The following is a 19,491-nucleotide window of genomic DNA, read 5'->3' as shown; positions in this document are numbered from 1 at the left end:
ATTGACCTGGCACCTAATGAAGATTTTAAGCATAGTTTACGTAGCACTTGATAAAAATTTTAAGCTTAGTTTTACCTGGCACCAGTCAAAGTTTAAACCCAGCGTAGTTGGCATCTAATGAAATTTTAAGCCCAGTTTATTTGGCACTAAAGAAAGATGTTAAGCCTAATTTATTTGACATCAATGATAGTTTAAGTCTAGTTTACTTAGCATCTAAAGAAAGATTTTAAGCCCTATTTTATCTGGCACTAATGAAGTTCTAAGCCTAGCTTAGTTAGCACCTAATGAAAATTTTAAGCCCAGTTTACCTAGCACTTGATGAAAAGTTTAAGCCTAACTTAGTAGGCACCTAGTGAAAGTTTAAGCCTAGTTTACTTGGCACCTAATGAAAGTTTAAGCCCAATTTACATGGCACCTGATGAAAATTTTAAACCTAGTTTACCTAACACCAGTGAAAGTTTAAGCCTAGTTTATCTGGCAACAACGAAATATGTTATTCCTAGTTTACTTGGCACCCAAAAAAAGATTTTAAGCCTAGCTTAGTTGGCACCCAATGAAATTTTAAGCCTAGTTTACCTAGCACTTGACAAAAAATTAAGCCTAATTTTACCTAGCACTAGTGAAAGTTTAAGCCCAACTTATTTGGCACTTAACGAAATTTTAATCCCAGTTAATCTGGCACCAAAGAAAAATGTTAAGCCCAGTTTACCTGGCACCTAAAGAAAGATTTTAAGCCCAACTTAGCTAGCACCCAATAAAATTTTAAGCCCAATTTATTTGGCATTAAAGAAATATTTTAAGCATAGTTTACCTGGCATCAATGAAAGTTTAAGCCCAGTTTACTTAGCACCTAATGGAAATTTTAAGCGTAGTTTACTTGACAGCTAAGAGAGATTTTAAGCCCAGTTTATTTGGTACTAAAGAAAGATTTTAAGCCTAGTTTACTTGACACCTGATGATGATTTTAAAGCCCAGCTTAGTTGGCACCAAATGAAATTTTAAGCCCAATTTATCTGGCACCAAAAAAAGATTTTAAGCCCAATTTAGCTAGCACAAGTGAAAGTTTAAGCCTAGTTTAGCTATCACCTAATTTTAAACCTAGTTTATTTAGCCTTCGATGAAATTTTAAGCCCAGTTGATATGGCCCTTAATGAAAATTTTAAGCTTAGTTTATCTGGCCCCCAATGAAATTTTAAGCCCAGTTAAACTGGCACATAAGTCCAAGAGTAGCTAGCATGTAAACCCAGATTAGCGGTTATTTTATTCAACTTATAGTGTTGTCTCAGTTGTTTTCTTATTTTTCAACTTTTAGTGTTATTCCTATCATTCTTTTTTTTTTGACTCGTGGTTCAATCCTAGTCATCTTTATTCTCTGACTTGAGGCTTAGTTCCAGTTATATTTATTTCTTGACTCGTGGTTCAATCCCAATCATTTTTGTTTCTCGACTTGCAACTCAATCCTAGACATATTTATTTCTCGACTCATGGTTCAATCTCAATCATCTTTATTCTTTGACTTGAAGCTCAATCTAGATTATATCTATTTCTCAACTTATAGTTCAATCCTAGTCATTTTCATTTTTCAACTTGCGGCTCAGTTCTAATCATATTTATTTCTTGGCTTTGGTTCAATCCCAATCATCCTTATTCTCCGACTTGCGGCTCAATCCCAATCATATTCATTTCTTGACTCATGGTTCAATCCCGATCATCTCTAATTTTTGACTCACAATTCAATTCCAGTCATTTTCATTTCTCGACTAATGGCTTAATCCTGATCATATTTATTTCTTGACTTTCAATTCAATCTCGGTCATTTTTATTCCCTAACTTGTAGTTTAATCCCAGTAATCTTTTATCTTTGGTTCATGGCCTAGTCTCGAGCATTCGTATTCGTTAACTTATTCGCTAACTTGTGTAGCAATCCTAATTATTCTTTGTAGTTTATGAACTTTTCAATTTTTTCACAAAACAAAAAATAAAAAATAAAAACAAAAACAAAAGCAAAAACAAAAACAAAAACAAAAAACCAAGAAAATAAAAAAAATAAAAAAAATGAAAAAAAAATAAACCAAAACAAAAAAGGGAAGGAAGGGAACAAGGGTTCTCTCTTACTCAAAATATCATCCGGACAAAATTGTCATCTATGCCATTGCATTATTCTTGATTTTCAAAAATATGCAAAAAGGGGCACTTGTAAACCCTAAATTTTATCCAAAACTTTTTTAACATGATTGACTTGGGGCTTATATATGAACATGGGCCGAGGCCATTTAGAAGGACCATTTGCAACCCATAAAGTGCCCATAAATTAGCCCACTTAGGGACACAAAGTCAACTCGGGTCAAATCCAATCAAACAAAGTCAAAATTATACAAAACTTCGTTAAAATGGATAAAGCCCAAGTTAATTCTCAAAATTCACAATCTAATTGGAATCAATATGGTTTAAGATTAAATTTGGAGATTTTTAAAACACTAAAAATTGTTTTTGCACTTGGTGAGTATAAAATTACTAAAATGCCCTTTAGGAGGTATTTTTGTAATTTGGCCTTTTCGAGCTTGAATTTTTGTGAAACATTGCAGATCTCAATTTTATAATATTTCATGATTTTTAGTGCATTTGAAATCATAGCAGCACCTCAAAAAATATGAAATTACCAAAATACCCTTATAAGGGTAATTTCATAATTTGGCTTTTCTGAGCTCAAATTTTTGTGAAACATTTTAGATCTCAATTTTATAATATTTCATGATTTTGGGTGCATTTGAAATCAAACAGTACCTTGAAAAGTGAGAAATGATCAAAATACCCTTAAGGTACTTCGTAATTTGATCTTCTTGAGCTTGGATTTTCATGAAAATTTTAAAATCTTAATATTATAATATTCCATGATTTTTGATGCTTTAAAATCCAAAAAATGAGCATGAGAATCTTGATTTCTAAGAAAATGGCCTAACTATCGAAAACTTTATACTATGGGTAAAATGATCTTTTCATGTGATTTAGAGGCTATAAAAATCCAACCCTTGTAGCGAATAATGTGGACCATTAGATCTCCTATTGAATCTTGATCCAATGGCTAAAGGTTGCTTCTTGAAAAAAAAAAAGGAAACTTTGGCCTTTGGATGAGATTTGATCCAAGGGCCTATATTCACCAAGAAAAAAAGATATTTTTTAAAGGTCTTCTTCTTTATAAGAGGAGGGTTTCTACAATTTTGGGAGAAGGGAAGGCAACTGGGAAAAAAGAAAAAAAAAGGAAGAAAGTTGTGAAAAGCTTGGATTTTCTTTCCTCTTTTTTTTCTTTTTTTTTTCTTTCCATTTCATACCATTCATCACATCTTCCATATCATCTACTTTTTTTTAATTTTCTTTTTCTTTTTTTTTAAGAAAGTGGTAATTCTTCTTTGATTTTTTTTACTAAGCTTGGATCAATTTACATCCAATTAGTTAATAGTTTGGATTGAAAAAAGAAAACTAAGTAATAAAGAATTTCTAATCCACCATTTTGGTCGAACCTACTTTGGTCCTCCATTAATGTTTTCCTTGCTTTTAAAGGTTATTGGTGATGATTAAATGGCAAGTTTATTTGTTATTTACATAAATTTTAGCTAGAATGGAGTATGAGGATGTTGTTTGGCTTTAAATGTTGACTCCACATTTTCTTCTTTTCTTAGTTCATCATATGCTTGTTGAAACTCCTCATAAATTGTAAATGCCTTCATATGATGGAAATTGTGATGTTCAATGGATATTTGAGTGAAGTGAAATGTTGATTGCTTATGGAAATGCCTTAGAGTATTTGGCCAAGGTAGTTTCCTTGCTTGATCGAAACTTGCTCAACCATTTGTAGCCAAATGTTGCTTGATCTTATGTATTTGAATTTTATGTTTGTCATGTTTATTAAATATTCAATGTGTTGGATTAATTTTTCAATGCAAAAATGATAGTTGAATGAGTTGTTTAGTTGATTTTTATGTTAGTTTGGTTAGAGTTCTAAAGAACAAAATGGTGGAAGATTCAAACCAATTTTAAAAGTTTGTTATGTTTGATCCATTTTTTCTCTTAAGTTTTCATACGAAAATTGTTTGTAATTTAGTTTTGTAAATGCATAGGCTTGTAATTAGTTAGCTTTTTTTTAATGCTTTTATCATGCATTCAGTAATGGCATTTATGTAATTTGTTCTTTTCACATACATAATTTCATAAAACCCCAAATCCATTTTAAATTTCTAAGGATTTGTGTGAAAACCTTTTATGAAATAATCTGTTCTCACATGCCGTTTAGATGTTGGAGTATTTAGGAAATTTTATTTCATTTAGAATTTTTATACATTTTTGCAACTCAAAATAAATTTGTTAAATTAACAAGTGTAAAATAATAAAAAATAATTGGACAGGATTTCTAAATATTAAAATTTGCACCCAAACTCTGTCTAAATGTTAGAGAGTCCAAGTGATTTCTTTGTATTTGAAAACCCGATTATTAAATTCACACTTAATCATCATTTTGCATATGTTTCATTTTTAAATTAATATCTTCATTTTTAAATTAATATCTTGATTTGTAATGCATATATATATTTCCTATAGTTATGGATGTTTAATATTAATTAAATTATATTTGTTTACATCAAAAGTTTTCTTAAAATTTTTAGTTTTGAATAAGTAAAATTAAAATAGCATTCTATGAAATATAATTGATTAGTACTTTGTTTAGTTGTTGGAGAGCTATTATTAATTATCATTTACAAAGAATGTTATTTTATTATTTTTAAAAGAAATGTTATGATAAATCTTAAATGGAAAGGCTATCTTCGAATTATGCCTTTATGTCAGAGACTTTGAAAGTATTTCTTTAATTTGAAGATTTTCTTAATATTCCTAAATAAAGGGTTTTTTTTAACTAATTTTATTTCTCACAAAATAAAGGGAATTGTGATTAAATTTCACATAAAACCATTTTTGTCCAATATTATAAATAGTACATGATTAATTGGTACCAATTCTGTGGGAGCTGTGGGGGTGCTAATCTTTCTCCACACGTGACTGACTCCCGAACTTGATTTTGTTTTCATAGACCAAAATTGTCTATTTAATAAACTCATTGCTTTTATTAAAAAGTTAAAATTTTTGGGTGGCCAATCACACCTAAAGATTGGTGGTGACACCCCATATTTTTCATGATTTTTAAATATTTTACATCTAGTGATCGAGTCTTTAGACCAATACGTTATGACAATAGGTGGACCCATTCCATTGTCTGACAACCTCACCAACCCTTGTTGATTTTTCGGTTAGATGGAGTGAGCTTCTATTGTCCCATGCTGTTATCACCCTTTTCTCACAAGCTTCTTTTTTCATTTACATAGCTTCAAACCTCGTCCTTCTCTTATTTACTTTTTTAATCCCTGGCCTTCTTTTCTTCTTTGTGCTTGCCAGGGATATAATCAAAGATCGAGGCTTGCAAATGCTATATATTTCATGATATGGGAATTGGTCATACCACATCTTGTTTCCTAACCCATAATCCAGTCTTTCTCGAATATTATTTTCCTATGTCTTCTCCCTTTCCCATGTGTACCATTGGCTAATATATCTTAGATCATCCAACCCACAAGCTTTTGATGCCTCTCTAAATCCTGCCATCTGATTATTATTGCACATATTTCTACTTGACTTCTCTTGGTTCCATAGTAGTTCATTAAAATCTCCTTTGCAAAGCCATGGCCTATCATCATGCCTAGCTAATCTTTGTAACATCATCCATGATTCATGTCGAAGCCTAACATCTGGTTCACCATAAAATCTTGTCAATTGCCACGGGGTCTCTCCTATTTCTTCTTTCACTTTTGTATCAATATGGTTTCTTAAGTAACTAAGAATCTTGAGATCAATAACACCATTCTAGAAAATTACCAAGCCTCTACTGTTCCCAACTGAATCCACCCCAAAAGCATCCATGCATTTGGCATCTATTTTTTATTCTGTCTAGTTTTCTTACATGTAGTTTTGTTTCCATCAAAAACACTATATAGCAATATTGGTTTTTCACTAGTTCACAAAGAGCTCGAACTGCATGTGGGTTCTTAAGCCCATGATAGTTCCATGTTATACACCTCATTTTTCTCAATGGGACTGTGTTCCAATCACTATTGTTGAATAAAGTCCTTCTATTCCTTCACATTCCTCGTCTTTATTTTTCTTTTTATTTGATCAATTTTCATAGGATTTCTCCCTGTGTCATGAAACTTTTTTTATTCCTGATATGGTACTATCTCCATCTGCGGTTCCAATAGCCTATGCTCATGTTTTTCTTTTCTAGGTATTCTTTTCAATTTTTTTCTTTGTCAATTCATTCTTACACATGGTTTCCAAGTCATCTATCATGTCACCTAAGTCTATCACCTCATTCCCCAATTTTTTAGGCCCCATCTCTTTCCTATGCAAGCTTGCTTCATTTATGTCATGTCCTATGGATTGCATTATCTCATTCGGAGGAAACTTTCCCCTATGGTAATCTATTGACCCCAGTAAATCATCCATTTCCAATTTTCCTTGAGCCTATGATTCTCATTTTTTTTCCTTGAATCCCTTCCTTTATGCTTTTCCAATCCCAAAAATTTCCCTCTTTCCTATTGTTGCCACCTTGTTTGTCGATTTCACCTCCTCTACTATGTTTGCCACCTGTTTTCCCATCATCAGAAATGACACACTCAATGTACTATTTTCCATAGCCTTACCCTACTGGCTGTTATTGGCCATTCCATCCCTACCAACTTCTTCAACATTTTGGTGTTGAACTTTTTATTGGTGCCTGGTCATGTTAACCATACTTTCTCTTTTCATTGATGAGGCTTTAAGCCATTTACCGTACTACCCCTCTTTATTCTCCCCTCTTGACTCCCCTTCCAGTCGATACTCCACTTTTATATTTCCCAACTTCCAACAAATATAACAAAAAAAAGGTAAGCATTCATACTTTAATAGCATCCACAAGCCTCCTTGCACATCCATTCTTGCAATGAAGATGCATCTTCTCATTGATTTTGTTATGTCAATTTCCACTCAAATTCTAAGATAGATTCCTCCTATTGAACACAAACTGTCAGTATCCACTCCCTTAAGGACTCCCAACTTTGATCCAATCTCTTTTTCCATTTCTTTGGTTACCATTCTAAGTGCCAACACATAGACCTTGATCTAAATATCAACTTTATCAAAAATATAATCCGTTGGTCGAAGATCACCATTATATTCCTTAAAAACCAATAGATTTTTTTTGAACGACCATGGTGACCCCTCAAAAACTCTCATTTTATCATGCTTTGATCCAAACTTGAACATAAGTAAGTTTGGTTCCAAAATCATCACAGTTGTTTCCTTTAACAGCTTCCATACCATCCAAAATGTGTTTATCATGGCATCTTTGTTGAACACCTGTGTGGTCAAGCCTCCAAAGGATTGCATTCTTCTGTTAAATCCTCCACACCAATGCCATCCCTTTCCTTTTCAGTGAGTTTTAGATTTTACCAGTTTCTTTCTGACTCTTTTGCCATTACCAAGTTGCATTCCCTACAGTTTCCACTGGACTCTTCCTACTAAAACAAAGTCTATACCACTAAACTAAGATTGGGAACTCTTGCATACTAACAAGACTCTAAAAACTCCTCTCACACAACCCAAGGGTTTGAAAAGACTAGCATTTTAAATTTTAGTAAATATTTGTAAGATTGAGATATGTACAAACTTTTGCTAGAAACCTTTATAAGATTGAGATATGTACTGTATATAAATGGGTACATGCACTTGTGAAAATTAATAAAAAGTAATCTAAATTACTCTACTAAAATAATCTCTCCTAAATTCTTTGGTATATAATCTTAGAATAATCAAAGAAATTTTTTAAAAAGTAGAATAAAAATAGATCTTTTTTAGTATCTATAAATTGATCTTGAAAATTCATATTAACATTAGAATAGATAACCCTAAATCTACTAATATTCGTATAACTACTATCTAATTGTAGTATACAACAATAAAAGAGAGTAAGCATAAAATTTCTTATGCAATGGAAATTTATATAACAATTCATATCAAATGTTTAAATGTTTATGCATAAAAGTAACTAATTGGTTAAGTCAAAATTGGAGTAAGAGATGGAACTGTCAATTTGATCTTGGATTTTTTTATCATAACTTAGTTTTTAAGCTAAAATTTTTATTTTTATTTTTTTAAATGATAAGACTTAAACTTTTTATTATATCTTTTTCTATCTATTATTAATTTATAGTCTAATTATTTAATCAAATTTTTTTAATATTTTCATCATGTTTATTATATATGAAAAATTGACTTGCATTATGTCAGGAAAACAAAATGATTTATGAGGTGATTATCATGCACTATATACTACTTTACATTAAACCATATAAGATGTTTAATTTGTAAGAGTTTGATAAATAGACAAAGCAAGGGATAGTTTGTACTTTTGTCGATGCTTAAAAAGTTTAAATTATTAGTAAATGCATTAAAAGGAAGAGTAGTAACTTGATTTTTATGGAACCATACCTTTCATTATAGTAGCTTATTGTAATAAACTTTACAATAATAACTTTTTGTTTGAGGATCACTAGTCTACTATCACCAAACCAAACAAATAAGAAGGCTAATAAAAATGAGGAATGGTATAAGGAAAAAACTAGCAACATAGAAAACCAATGAAAGATACATCATAATCAACAAAGGAGTTAAGGGCGCAAGGAACTTCTGTTTACTACTCTTGGTCTTTTTATGAAGCCATAAAGGTTATTTTCTTGTGTTTGGGATTTTTGTTTTGGCTAATATGTGTTTGGGACTTGAAACTCATGAATTCTAATAAAAACCTCCATGTCCAAACTAGAGATTTAAATTATGGTCACAGATGCATCAGTTGTTAATTTCATTTTGGTATCGGTCATATTGGTTAGTACATTCCAATTATATCAAAATACGATACATCTAAAGATAATTTTTCATATTGGATTTGGTACTGGATAATACCAAGTATTTTTAGTTGGTTTCAATGAATTTAAGTGAATTGGCTTGTTTCAGCCAGTACGTGAATGTGAAATATGTTTTGTAATTTTTAATTTGTCTTTTATTGTTTGACTATTTTTAATCTAATAAAAATAAAATTAATTGACAAAATAACTCTTGAAAGTTTAGTTTCTCTATTTTTTATTGTAACTTGTTTTCTTTTGTACTTTATTATTTTCAAGCCAAATTTTATAAGTATTTCAATCTTTTTCAAGAAAGGAATTGTGCTCAATTTCTAAAGTGTAACAATCATGAAACCAAAGTTAATTTTTTTCATCTTTTTTGTTTTTATTTTAATATTTATATATAAAAATACTTATTTAAGTATCATATGATCAGATTAAGTGTTTAAAAATATCATGAAAATTTTATGATATTATTTTTTATACTTTTAAATTATTTATTTATTTTTGAAGATATTACATATTTATTTTGAAAATTATTAATAGGATTATAGTAAACAAGTTCATGTTTATTTATAAATATATTTATACTAAACTGAAAAATCTGAAATAATATGTCAAAACAATTGGTATCGGCATATGCAACATTTTTAAAGAAAATCGAAACATTGTCTAGTACGATATTAACAATATTGGTTTTGATTGCATTGCATTTATTGTGATTGTAGATATAATGAAGATCATTATGGTCATTGTAGTCATCGTAATTATGATTTTTTTAAAAAATTTTGCACAACTTGTTATAAAATCTAATAGTTATAATTATAATTATAAAAACTCTTATTTTAAGATTTTTAAAGTAATTTATGACATTTTAATTCTTTTATTTATAAGTCAAAATACTTTATTCACTTTTTGTAGTTATAATTTAGAATTAATATGAATATTTAAAATGCTTTTCATTAATATACCCATGAAGTTCATTGACATAAATACTATAAATAGATATGATGGAAAAAAAAATCTTAGATGAAGTTAACATCATAATTTAATTTAATTGAAGTAGAAAAATAATGATGAACATTTTAAATATTTTTTTATAACATATGATTATTGAGGAAAGATGATTAAAACCTAACCTTTTGAGCATGGATAAACAAACTTTGCCATTAGATCGAATATACAAGTGAAATAGTTAAACTAACTAATTAAACCTAAATAATATAATAATTAGCAATTTAATATAACATTACAATTAATAATAACATTACTATTATCAAAATTATATAAAAAAATTACTAATTATTTTTGAATGATTATACATGCCTACATGCATAAAAATACAACAAATAAATAAATTCACTAATTAACAACCCACATTCCCTATTAAACTTTCAACTAATTATCAAAAAAATTTAAAATATTCAATTTTTCATCAATCATTTGGTTTTCCCTCTCAAAATTTCACCTAAATAAGAAAAAAAAAGCAAAATATGATTTTAAGTTTTAGATGCCAAATGTGAGTTACCCATAGCCTTCAAAATTCTCACTAAAAATTTAAGGTAGAAGAGAAGAAAATCCTATTATTGGTTTGGTTGAACCAAAATCTACCAAACCTCTCTCACTTTCTTTTGAAAATTTTCACTCTAACTCACCCTGTCTATTTCTTTAAAAATCCATTAGTGGCTAGATGCCCATACCTCCCTCACTCATCACCCACACCTCCTATGTCTCCTAATCTCTTCTAAGCTCCACTCACACTATCTTTGCCTTCTTTCTTAACCCAAGTGGCTACCCACACCATTACTAAACCTAAGCTCATCATCTTCCCATCTTGATAGTTATGAGGATTTATGTTTCTTCTCAACTCTCAAGATTTGAGGTAAAGTGGCTATAGATGAACCCAAAATATATTTGTAGAAATTTACAGAAATTAAGTTGTTAAACTTGTAGAAATTTGAAAGAAAAAGAGGTAAAATTTTTCTTGTTATTACTTAACTTCAACATGTTCTTTGATATTGATTTAGGTGTTTATATTTGCTGATTCTTCACCCATTAAGTTATTTAGCATGTTGGCAATAGACAAAAGAATTGTGAGCCTTAATATTCGGCTATGGATGAAACAAACTTTTTGTCTTCATCACTAATTATCCTATTAGGCAATCTTATGTTTATAGATCATGATTAGTGCTAGCTTCATTGCCATGACCCCTAATTACTTAAAAAAAGTCAATATGGCTTGACAACCTATTTGTGAATGATTTTAATTATAATTATTATCTTTTCATCGTATATTATCTCAATTTGAACATTGAGTATGGTTTAGTATCTACTTAATCATTTCAATCATGTTAGGTCTTGTTCTTGACATTAATTCACAAATAAGTTTTAGAATAATTCTAAACTATTATTTCACATTGGCCAAAGATTTATCAGGTTGAAATACATTTTTGATCACACAAGGTGATGAATCCCATCTTAATTACTTTATGTATCTTCATATGTCGCATGTTATACTCAACAGCACTTGACTAGTGTAAACAACTAATTTTGCTTAGGCAAAATTTTGGCCATCCATGAAACGTTTAAAATTCAACTTGGTTCAAATCCAACATTTTTTCAAGTTTCTAAAATCAAATTTTGGACCAATTTGACCCAAATGCCCCAAAGTCAACTTTAGTCAAAATTGGTCAAACAAAGTCAAAATTAATCAAATTTTGTCAAAATTAGTCAAACTTGATAAAATAGGATAAAACCTAAGCCAATCCTCAAAATACACAACCAAATTGGAATCAATGTGGTTTAAAAATTAAAATTGTGATTTTTAAAGCACTAAAAAGTTAGATTACACTTCAAGAAGTGTAAAATTATCAAAATACCCTTAGAGGTATTTTTGTAATTTGGTTTTCCTAAAATCAAAATTTTGTGAAAACTTCCATATCATAAATAAATATTTTTTTAATGATTTTTGATGCACTAAAAACCTAAATCGCACATTGAAAGGTGTAAAATGACCAAAATGCCCTTTTGGGGTATTTTCATAATTTGACTTTCCTGAGGTTAGAATTTGCAAAAATTTCAGATCATGATCTTATAATATTTGATGATTTTTAAAATTTTGAAAACATTGATTGTACCTTGAGAGATATAAAATTACCTAAATGCCCTTTAGGGGTAATTTTATAATTTGACCTTCCTAAGGTTGGTTTTTTATGAAACTTTCTATATCACGATTTTATAATATTTGATAATTTTTGGTGCATCCACATCACAGTACTACCCTGAGAGGTGTGAAATGATGAAAATACCCCTTAACGGTATTTTTGTAATTTGACATTCCCGAAGTTAAATTTTTACAAAAATTTCTAGATCCTAATTTCATATTATTTCATGATATTTGGTGCCTTAAAATAAAAAAATGAGCATGGAAACATTGATTTATAAGAAAATGATCTAAATATCGTAAACTTTGTATTAATGGCAAAATGGTCTTTTCATTTGGTTTAGATGTTGTAAAAGTCCAACCTTTGCAGTGAACATTGTGGACCATTAGATCTCATATTAAATCTCGAGCCAATGGCTAAGGTTTACTTTTTGGATTAAAAACAAAGGAGAAATTTTGGCCATTGGATGAGATTTGATCCTAAGGACTTAGTTTAATCTTGCAAAATATATATATTTTTTTTGCTTCTTCTTCATTCAAAAAGGGGCATTGGCTACATGATAAACCAAAGGAGGGGGTTGGAAAAAAAATGAAATAGAGGAAGAAAATTGAGAAAAAAAATCTTGAAAAAAAAGGAAAAATCCTTATGAAGAAAATTTGAAGGTAGACTTTCTTTGTCATCCATTTTTGCTTTTTCTTGCATCCTCATCACATTTTTCATTCCATTTTCACTGTGTTTCATCCATTTGTTTGTTGATTTTCTTGAATATTTTTTAGTTTATTTTCTTGTTCAAAGTTTGAATCCCATTTCATCCAATTAATCAATAGTTAGAATGAAGTTAGAAAACAAACAAAAACCAAGCAATCCACCATTGAAAAACTAAGTTTGAGGTTTGACCAACCTCCCCTCCCATGGACAAACCACTTAATGGCTCCCTCTTTAACTGTTTTCCATATTTCTTTTGCCACCTTTGTATGCTTCATTAATTGTTCATTTGTTATATGTTTAGTTTATGAGTTAGTTTTGTGGTATATAATGGTGTTTGGCTTGTTTTTTTGTTCATACGATCTTCTTTCTATTTTAGTATGTTATATGTTTGATAAATACTTCTTGAAGTAAACATGTCATTGAATTTGGATTTTATGGATGTTCAATGCATATCTAAGTAGAATGGGATGAAAAGGTAAGCTTGGTGATGCTTCGAAGGTTCAACCATGGGAAACTGTTGTTTGGCCAAACCCTGCTTCCTTGTTTGATGGTTGGTTAATCTTTGATTCATGCATGGGATTGTGTTTTTATGATTTTTGGTAAGTTTTTAACATGTTTGAAAAAAAATTTTCGTTAAAAAATGTTGTTTGATGTTTGATTTTGATGATTTTATAAGTTGTTTGGTTGTTTTTTTTTTTTTTTTATGAACAATGGTGGAACATTCAAACAAAAATTTAAAATTTTCCATGCTTGATCCATTTTAGTCTTGAATTTCATGCATTACATTTTTGTGATATTAAGTTTGAAAATACCTTAGTTTGTAATTATGTTTTTAAGTCATATGTTTTTAAGTCATACATTTGGCATATTCATTCATTAATGGTGTTTTTGTAATTTGAATGCATTTCATATCCATTTTCATAAGAGCAAAAAAAAGTTGACACCCCGAACTGGAAACTCCAAATCTAGACCCTAAATCACAAAACCTAAACCCTAACAATAAACATGAAACCCTAAATCGAAACCTAAAACCCCCAAACCCTAAACCCAAACCCAAACCCAAACCCTAAACCCTAAACCCTAACCCTAACCCTAAACCCTAACCCTAACCCTAACCCTAAACCCTAAACCCTAAACTCTAACCTTAAAACTTAATGCTAAAACCTAAACCCTACCCCTAAACCCTAATCTTAAGTGCTAAACCCTAAAATCTTAAATCTCACCCTAGACCCCAAACCAACACTTAAACCTTAAATCAATCACATTTGCATTTCATTTTACCTTGTCATCACAAGCATTTTTTATATTATCATGCATTCATACTTTGTCATCCATATTATATTGTCATGTATTCATCATATTTTATTATGTTCATGCATCTCATGCATTTGTTTTTTAAAAATTGGTTTTCGTAGGAAAAATATTTTGAAATAAGATAATATCTTAAGTAAATTTGTTATTGTGATCTTGCCTAACTATAAGAAAACTCTTAGTGATTATTATTTATGAGAGGTGTTATCTTGGTTTCTGTGGGGCACTTTTGAAAACCTTTAAATTAGAAGTATTTTTGAAACTCTACTTAGATATAAGTGAGTGAAAAAAATGTTTGATATTTAAAGTATTTTCACTTTGATCTAAAAATTAAAAAGAGAGAGAGAGAGAGAGAGAATTTTGTTTTAAATTTGATTTGCTTTTGTTTCAAAAAAAATTTTGAAAAAAAAAATAAAAAAAAAGTTTTATCTTAAATTTGATTTGTTTTTGTTTTATAAAGGGGAAAAAAGACATGATTTGGAAACATTAAAGGTGATGACCAATGATGTGAGGAGCAATTTGGGAACCTTGGATGCATCAATTCCCAACCCAGCATATAGGGAGTCAACCCTAGGTAGAGCCATACTGTACCCTTTCTATAGTAATTATCCTAAATAAGTTACATGAAAGAACACCTCTCACTTATAATTTCATAGTTTGTATTTTTTTTTTAATAAAAAAGGAACAGAAAAGAATTATTAAGAAAAACAATCCTCGGTGTTTAAAAAACTAAAAAAAAAAAGGAAAAAAGAAAAAAATACCTCAAGTAAAATTTCTTCTTTCATGTAGTTGGATTCATTTGATTTGTGTCCAAAATTGGCAACAAAAAAGAAAGAATGAAGGGTTTTTTCTCAAGTTATTTCTTTATTAGCTTAATAATAAAAGCCAAAAATGAAAAAAAAAATCATTGAATCTTAGTCAATTTTGTGTGATTCTTTCTATGTTTTTGAATTTTCCTTGTTCTAAACAAAAAAAAAAAAAAACCAAGAAAAAAAAAACCAAAAGAAACAAAAACAATAGAAATGAAAAAAATAATCTTTGAATCCTCATCATTCTGTGTAATGGCATTTCACTCGTGTTTTTTAATTTTTTTCCTCTTTCTAAAAAAAAAAACTTTGAGCTTGAATGTTGTTTCATGTTTTGCATTTCATTTTTTAATATATTTTTATCATGATTGAAAATAATAGGATAGTACATATATCTCATCTCATGCATCATGATAGACAGTACATGCATTTTATCTTGATAGATAGTACTTGCATTCCATTTCATACACATCTTGATGGATAATACATGCATTCCATCTCATCCATATCAATAGATAGTACATGCATTCCATTTCATGTACATGTTAATAGATGGTACATACATTTCATCCCATCCATATCAACAGGCAGTGCATGCACCCCACCTTATTGCATATCTTTAGTAGTGTCAACATCATTATGTTAACACAACACATGCATTACGTTCGATGTAGACATGTTTCATGCATATAATATGCCAATACATCTCACACAAGCATGTTACATTAGTCATAAGTAAGCATTTGTAAATATGTCATTACATTTCATGTGTACAAATTCATGAATAATAAGATTGCATAAAATTGTATTACATTTGTATCCCACCACCCCTACAATAAGACATTACATTTCTTGTACACACATTCATGGGTGCTGAAATTTTTATCATTTGGGGCTTTATACATATGAAAATCCATTATTTTAGGCATCTTTGCATTTCATGTAATTTTTTTTACATCATCATCATATTCATGTATTCATAAACATGTTCTGTGTGTCATGTAAATTAGCATTTGTTTGGAGGCATTCATTCATAAGAATAATACCATAAACTTTTTGTCTAAACCCTTTGAAATAAAATGTTTGTCTTGATGGGTATTAGAATGGCAAAAATGAGAGATTAAGGGGAAGTAAAGGCAATACCTTTAAAGAATCCTATCTAAGTATAAGAGAAATTTAAGCTCCTTCTCAACAAAAATAATAAAATTTGACTTGCATACCATGCATCATTTTTCTGAATTCATTAGTTTTCATGCGAGCTAATGACAAGGAATGGTGATTGTAAGTATACTTTTATCAAACCTTTGAAGTAAAGAGATATTATTAAAGGTCTTACCTAAATATTGGAGGATTTTTAAACTATCTTTTAAAGCTAATAATAAAATTCATATTATACGCTTTTGACTTTGGATAATTAATTAAAAATTCAAAGATGGTGCATCTTGGCAATTATGGAAAAGAAGAATGCTAATAGGATAGAAAGGATAGAAAGAGCCCAGGAGGAGTTTAGAGAGACAATTACGGGATGTAACAAAATATGGATAGATAGTTGGCAGAACTGAAATAGATGTCAGTAAGTTTAACAAAAGGAAAAGAGATTGTTGAAACATATGGGGCAAGGGAGGAAACAACTATTAAGGAAATATTGTATCCACTCGGGTTCACATATCCTTATGTCTAAGACCCTTATCTGCCACAAGCATGCTCGGTAACCCATCAACTTTATACTAGCACTTTTGCCAAGTTATCCTCAATTAAAATAAATGTCAATCCCAAACTTACTCCTTACAACCCCATTATTGCGGCTAATTTGGATGATCCTAAAGAATGGGAGAAATTGAAAAGGGTGTCAAACTTATTGGGGGATATAAAGATGAAGGATAAGAATGATTTGCTAGAAAAGAGGTTAAAAGCAATATAAGGGAAAAATGTGTTGATGCTAGTGAACTAAGTTTTGTGCATGATCTTATCATTCCACAGAAGTTTAAGGCTCCAAAATTTAAGAAGTATGATAGAACAAAATGTCCCTCATCATATATCACCATGTACTATCGGAAGATGATGAGTTATGCTTATAATGACAAGTTATTGGTCCACTGTTTTCAAGATAATCTCACTAGGTTTGTTGCATGGTCATATATCCAATTGGATTGAAGTAAGATTCACTCTTTGAAGGATCTAGCTAGGGCCTTCATAGCATAATACAAGCATGTATTAGACATGGCACAAACAAGTTGACCCTACAAGATACGAAGAAAAAATCCAATGAGAACTTCAAAGAGTATGCCCATAGATGGAAGGATCTTGCAGCTCAAGTACAACCATCACTAATAAAAAAAGGAAACAACTATCTTGTTTGTCAATCCCCTTCTAACCAAATACTTTGATATGCTCATTGGTCATGTCATGAAAAACTTTGCTAATGTGGTGCTTACGAGAAAGTAATAGAAAATGCAACAAGAATGGTAAGCTTAAAGGATATGAGACTATTGATATAAAAAAAGATGATGAACATGCAGTTCAGGTTGTAAGCCACTAGGGGCAACAATTTGGAAATTTCACTCCACCCTTTCATTACCCAGTATATCAAGTTTATAAGGCTTCAACCCACTATCCCTATTAGCCGACACCAATAATAAATTTTTAGCCAATATTTGTTCCCCAAGCACTTACTTATATGCCAAGCCCAAGCATTACATCCACTATCAAACTAGTTGCAAGACTTAGACAAAAGACAAATGACCTAAAAGGATAAAGAAATAAACAAGTGAGAAGTCAAATCAAACTGGTTCTTATAACTTAGTTTGTACTACTACCCTAACTAATAAAAAAAGAACTCATGAAACCTATGAAATAAAAATTTCTAAAGCCTCCTTACCCAAGATGGTACGATGCCTATGTGTGGTGTGATTGCCATAATGGCAATTAAGGACATTAAATAGAAAATTGCCCTAAATTGAAATACAAAGTCAAAGATCTAATTAAATCTGGATTGTTAGACTTTGGGGACAAAGGAAGAATTGGATGAAAAATCTATGAAATTGTTAGTAGGTAGAAGCCAAAAATATAATGAAGGTCTTGTAAGACCCAAGACTCATGGCTATTTGGGAATTTGAATGAACGATTGGCTTTTAGGTTAAAAAAGTGTGACATGTTGTTCAAGGGTAATTTTTAGCCTCAATTTAAGGATGTCAACTCTAGTTTGGTTTGAATATCTAAATGGATAAACTTTTGCATGCCATATTACTTTATAAGTTTATGATTTTAATTTTTTTCCCATTCACTTAAATATGAGTTTTTAATTTCTAGGATTTTTCAATCATAAAAAAAAAAAGAAGAGAAAGAAAAAAAGTTTCAAATGAAAATAAAACCCCACATAATTAATTTTCAAAAATCATGAAAAAAGAAGAAAATGCCTTGAAAAAAAGGAGATAGAAAGTTTTCTTTTGTAATAAAGATGGAAAAAGTCTCAAAATTAGTGATCACTTAACACCCTTTTCCAAGACTTTCAAATGCTTTCACTCACCAACCACAACCCCTCAAAGGATGAACTTGAATTCATGAACCTTTGCCTTTGCCTAATAATATTGTGGTATAAAAGTGTGTTGATCTTTTCCTGGATAATGGATAATGAAATTGCCAATTTCTAAAAAAAAAAAATCTAAAAAAATAATAATAACAAAATTTAGGATTCTTAGAGGATTAGGTAAATATGACATTTTTTTTAAAATTTGGATATGGTAATTTGGTAAATGTCAAGGCCTTTTTTGAAAAAAAAAAAAAGCCACCCAGGTCTTTTAAGTTACTACAAACATACCAGCCTTTAATTTTAAGAACTTATTCATATTGATCTGTGGAGACTATTTGAGCAAATGAAGCAAGTTACTAGCATATATAAAATAGATATATCTTGAAGATATGCAGTCTTTTATAATGATCCATGAGTTTATCTTTGTTCAATAGATGACCTCCAAATAAAGCATTCATGTTTGAGATGAAAAATCGTCATATTTCTTTTACCATTAATAAAACCATCCATTGTTACCCCTTTTGAGCCTATTATGATTTTTTATTTCTAAAAGAACCCCAACTAAAGGTCACCCTCTATATTGAGGGGTAAATTTTGAGAAAAACCTCTTTGAAAAAAGAAAAGAGGTAAAAAATCACAAAAGCCCTCAAAGATAGAGAGTTAAAAAAAAAAAAAGGGGAAAGAAGAACCCCTTACAAAAAAAATGAATGCCACAAATGAGTTGGGATAAAGTAATAAGAATCTTTTTGTGAGAAATAAAATGAATGAAAATGGAAAAAAAGTCATAAAATGATGTAGAATGGGGCATAATGCCCAGTTGCATCACATGATGGGAAATGACCTTTTGGTTTAAACCGTTTAAACATATGTTTTGAGCCTATTTTATCCATTTCTTTCATAACCCCTGATCATAACTTACATTACAACCTTAAAAGTCCATTTTGATCGAATATGAAAGCTCAAATTGAATGATCATATGTTGGGCTAAGGCA

Source organism: Durio zibethinus, chromosome 1 (genome assembly GCF_047325235.1).
Source record: "Durio zibethinus cultivar Kanyao isolate XHJ-2024 chromosome 1, ASM4732523v1, whole genome shotgun sequence".
NCBI classification, from domain to species: domain Eukaryota; kingdom Viridiplantae; phylum Streptophyta; class Magnoliopsida; order Malvales; family Malvaceae; genus Durio; species Durio zibethinus.
This window is presented reverse-complemented; position numbering follows the sequence as displayed.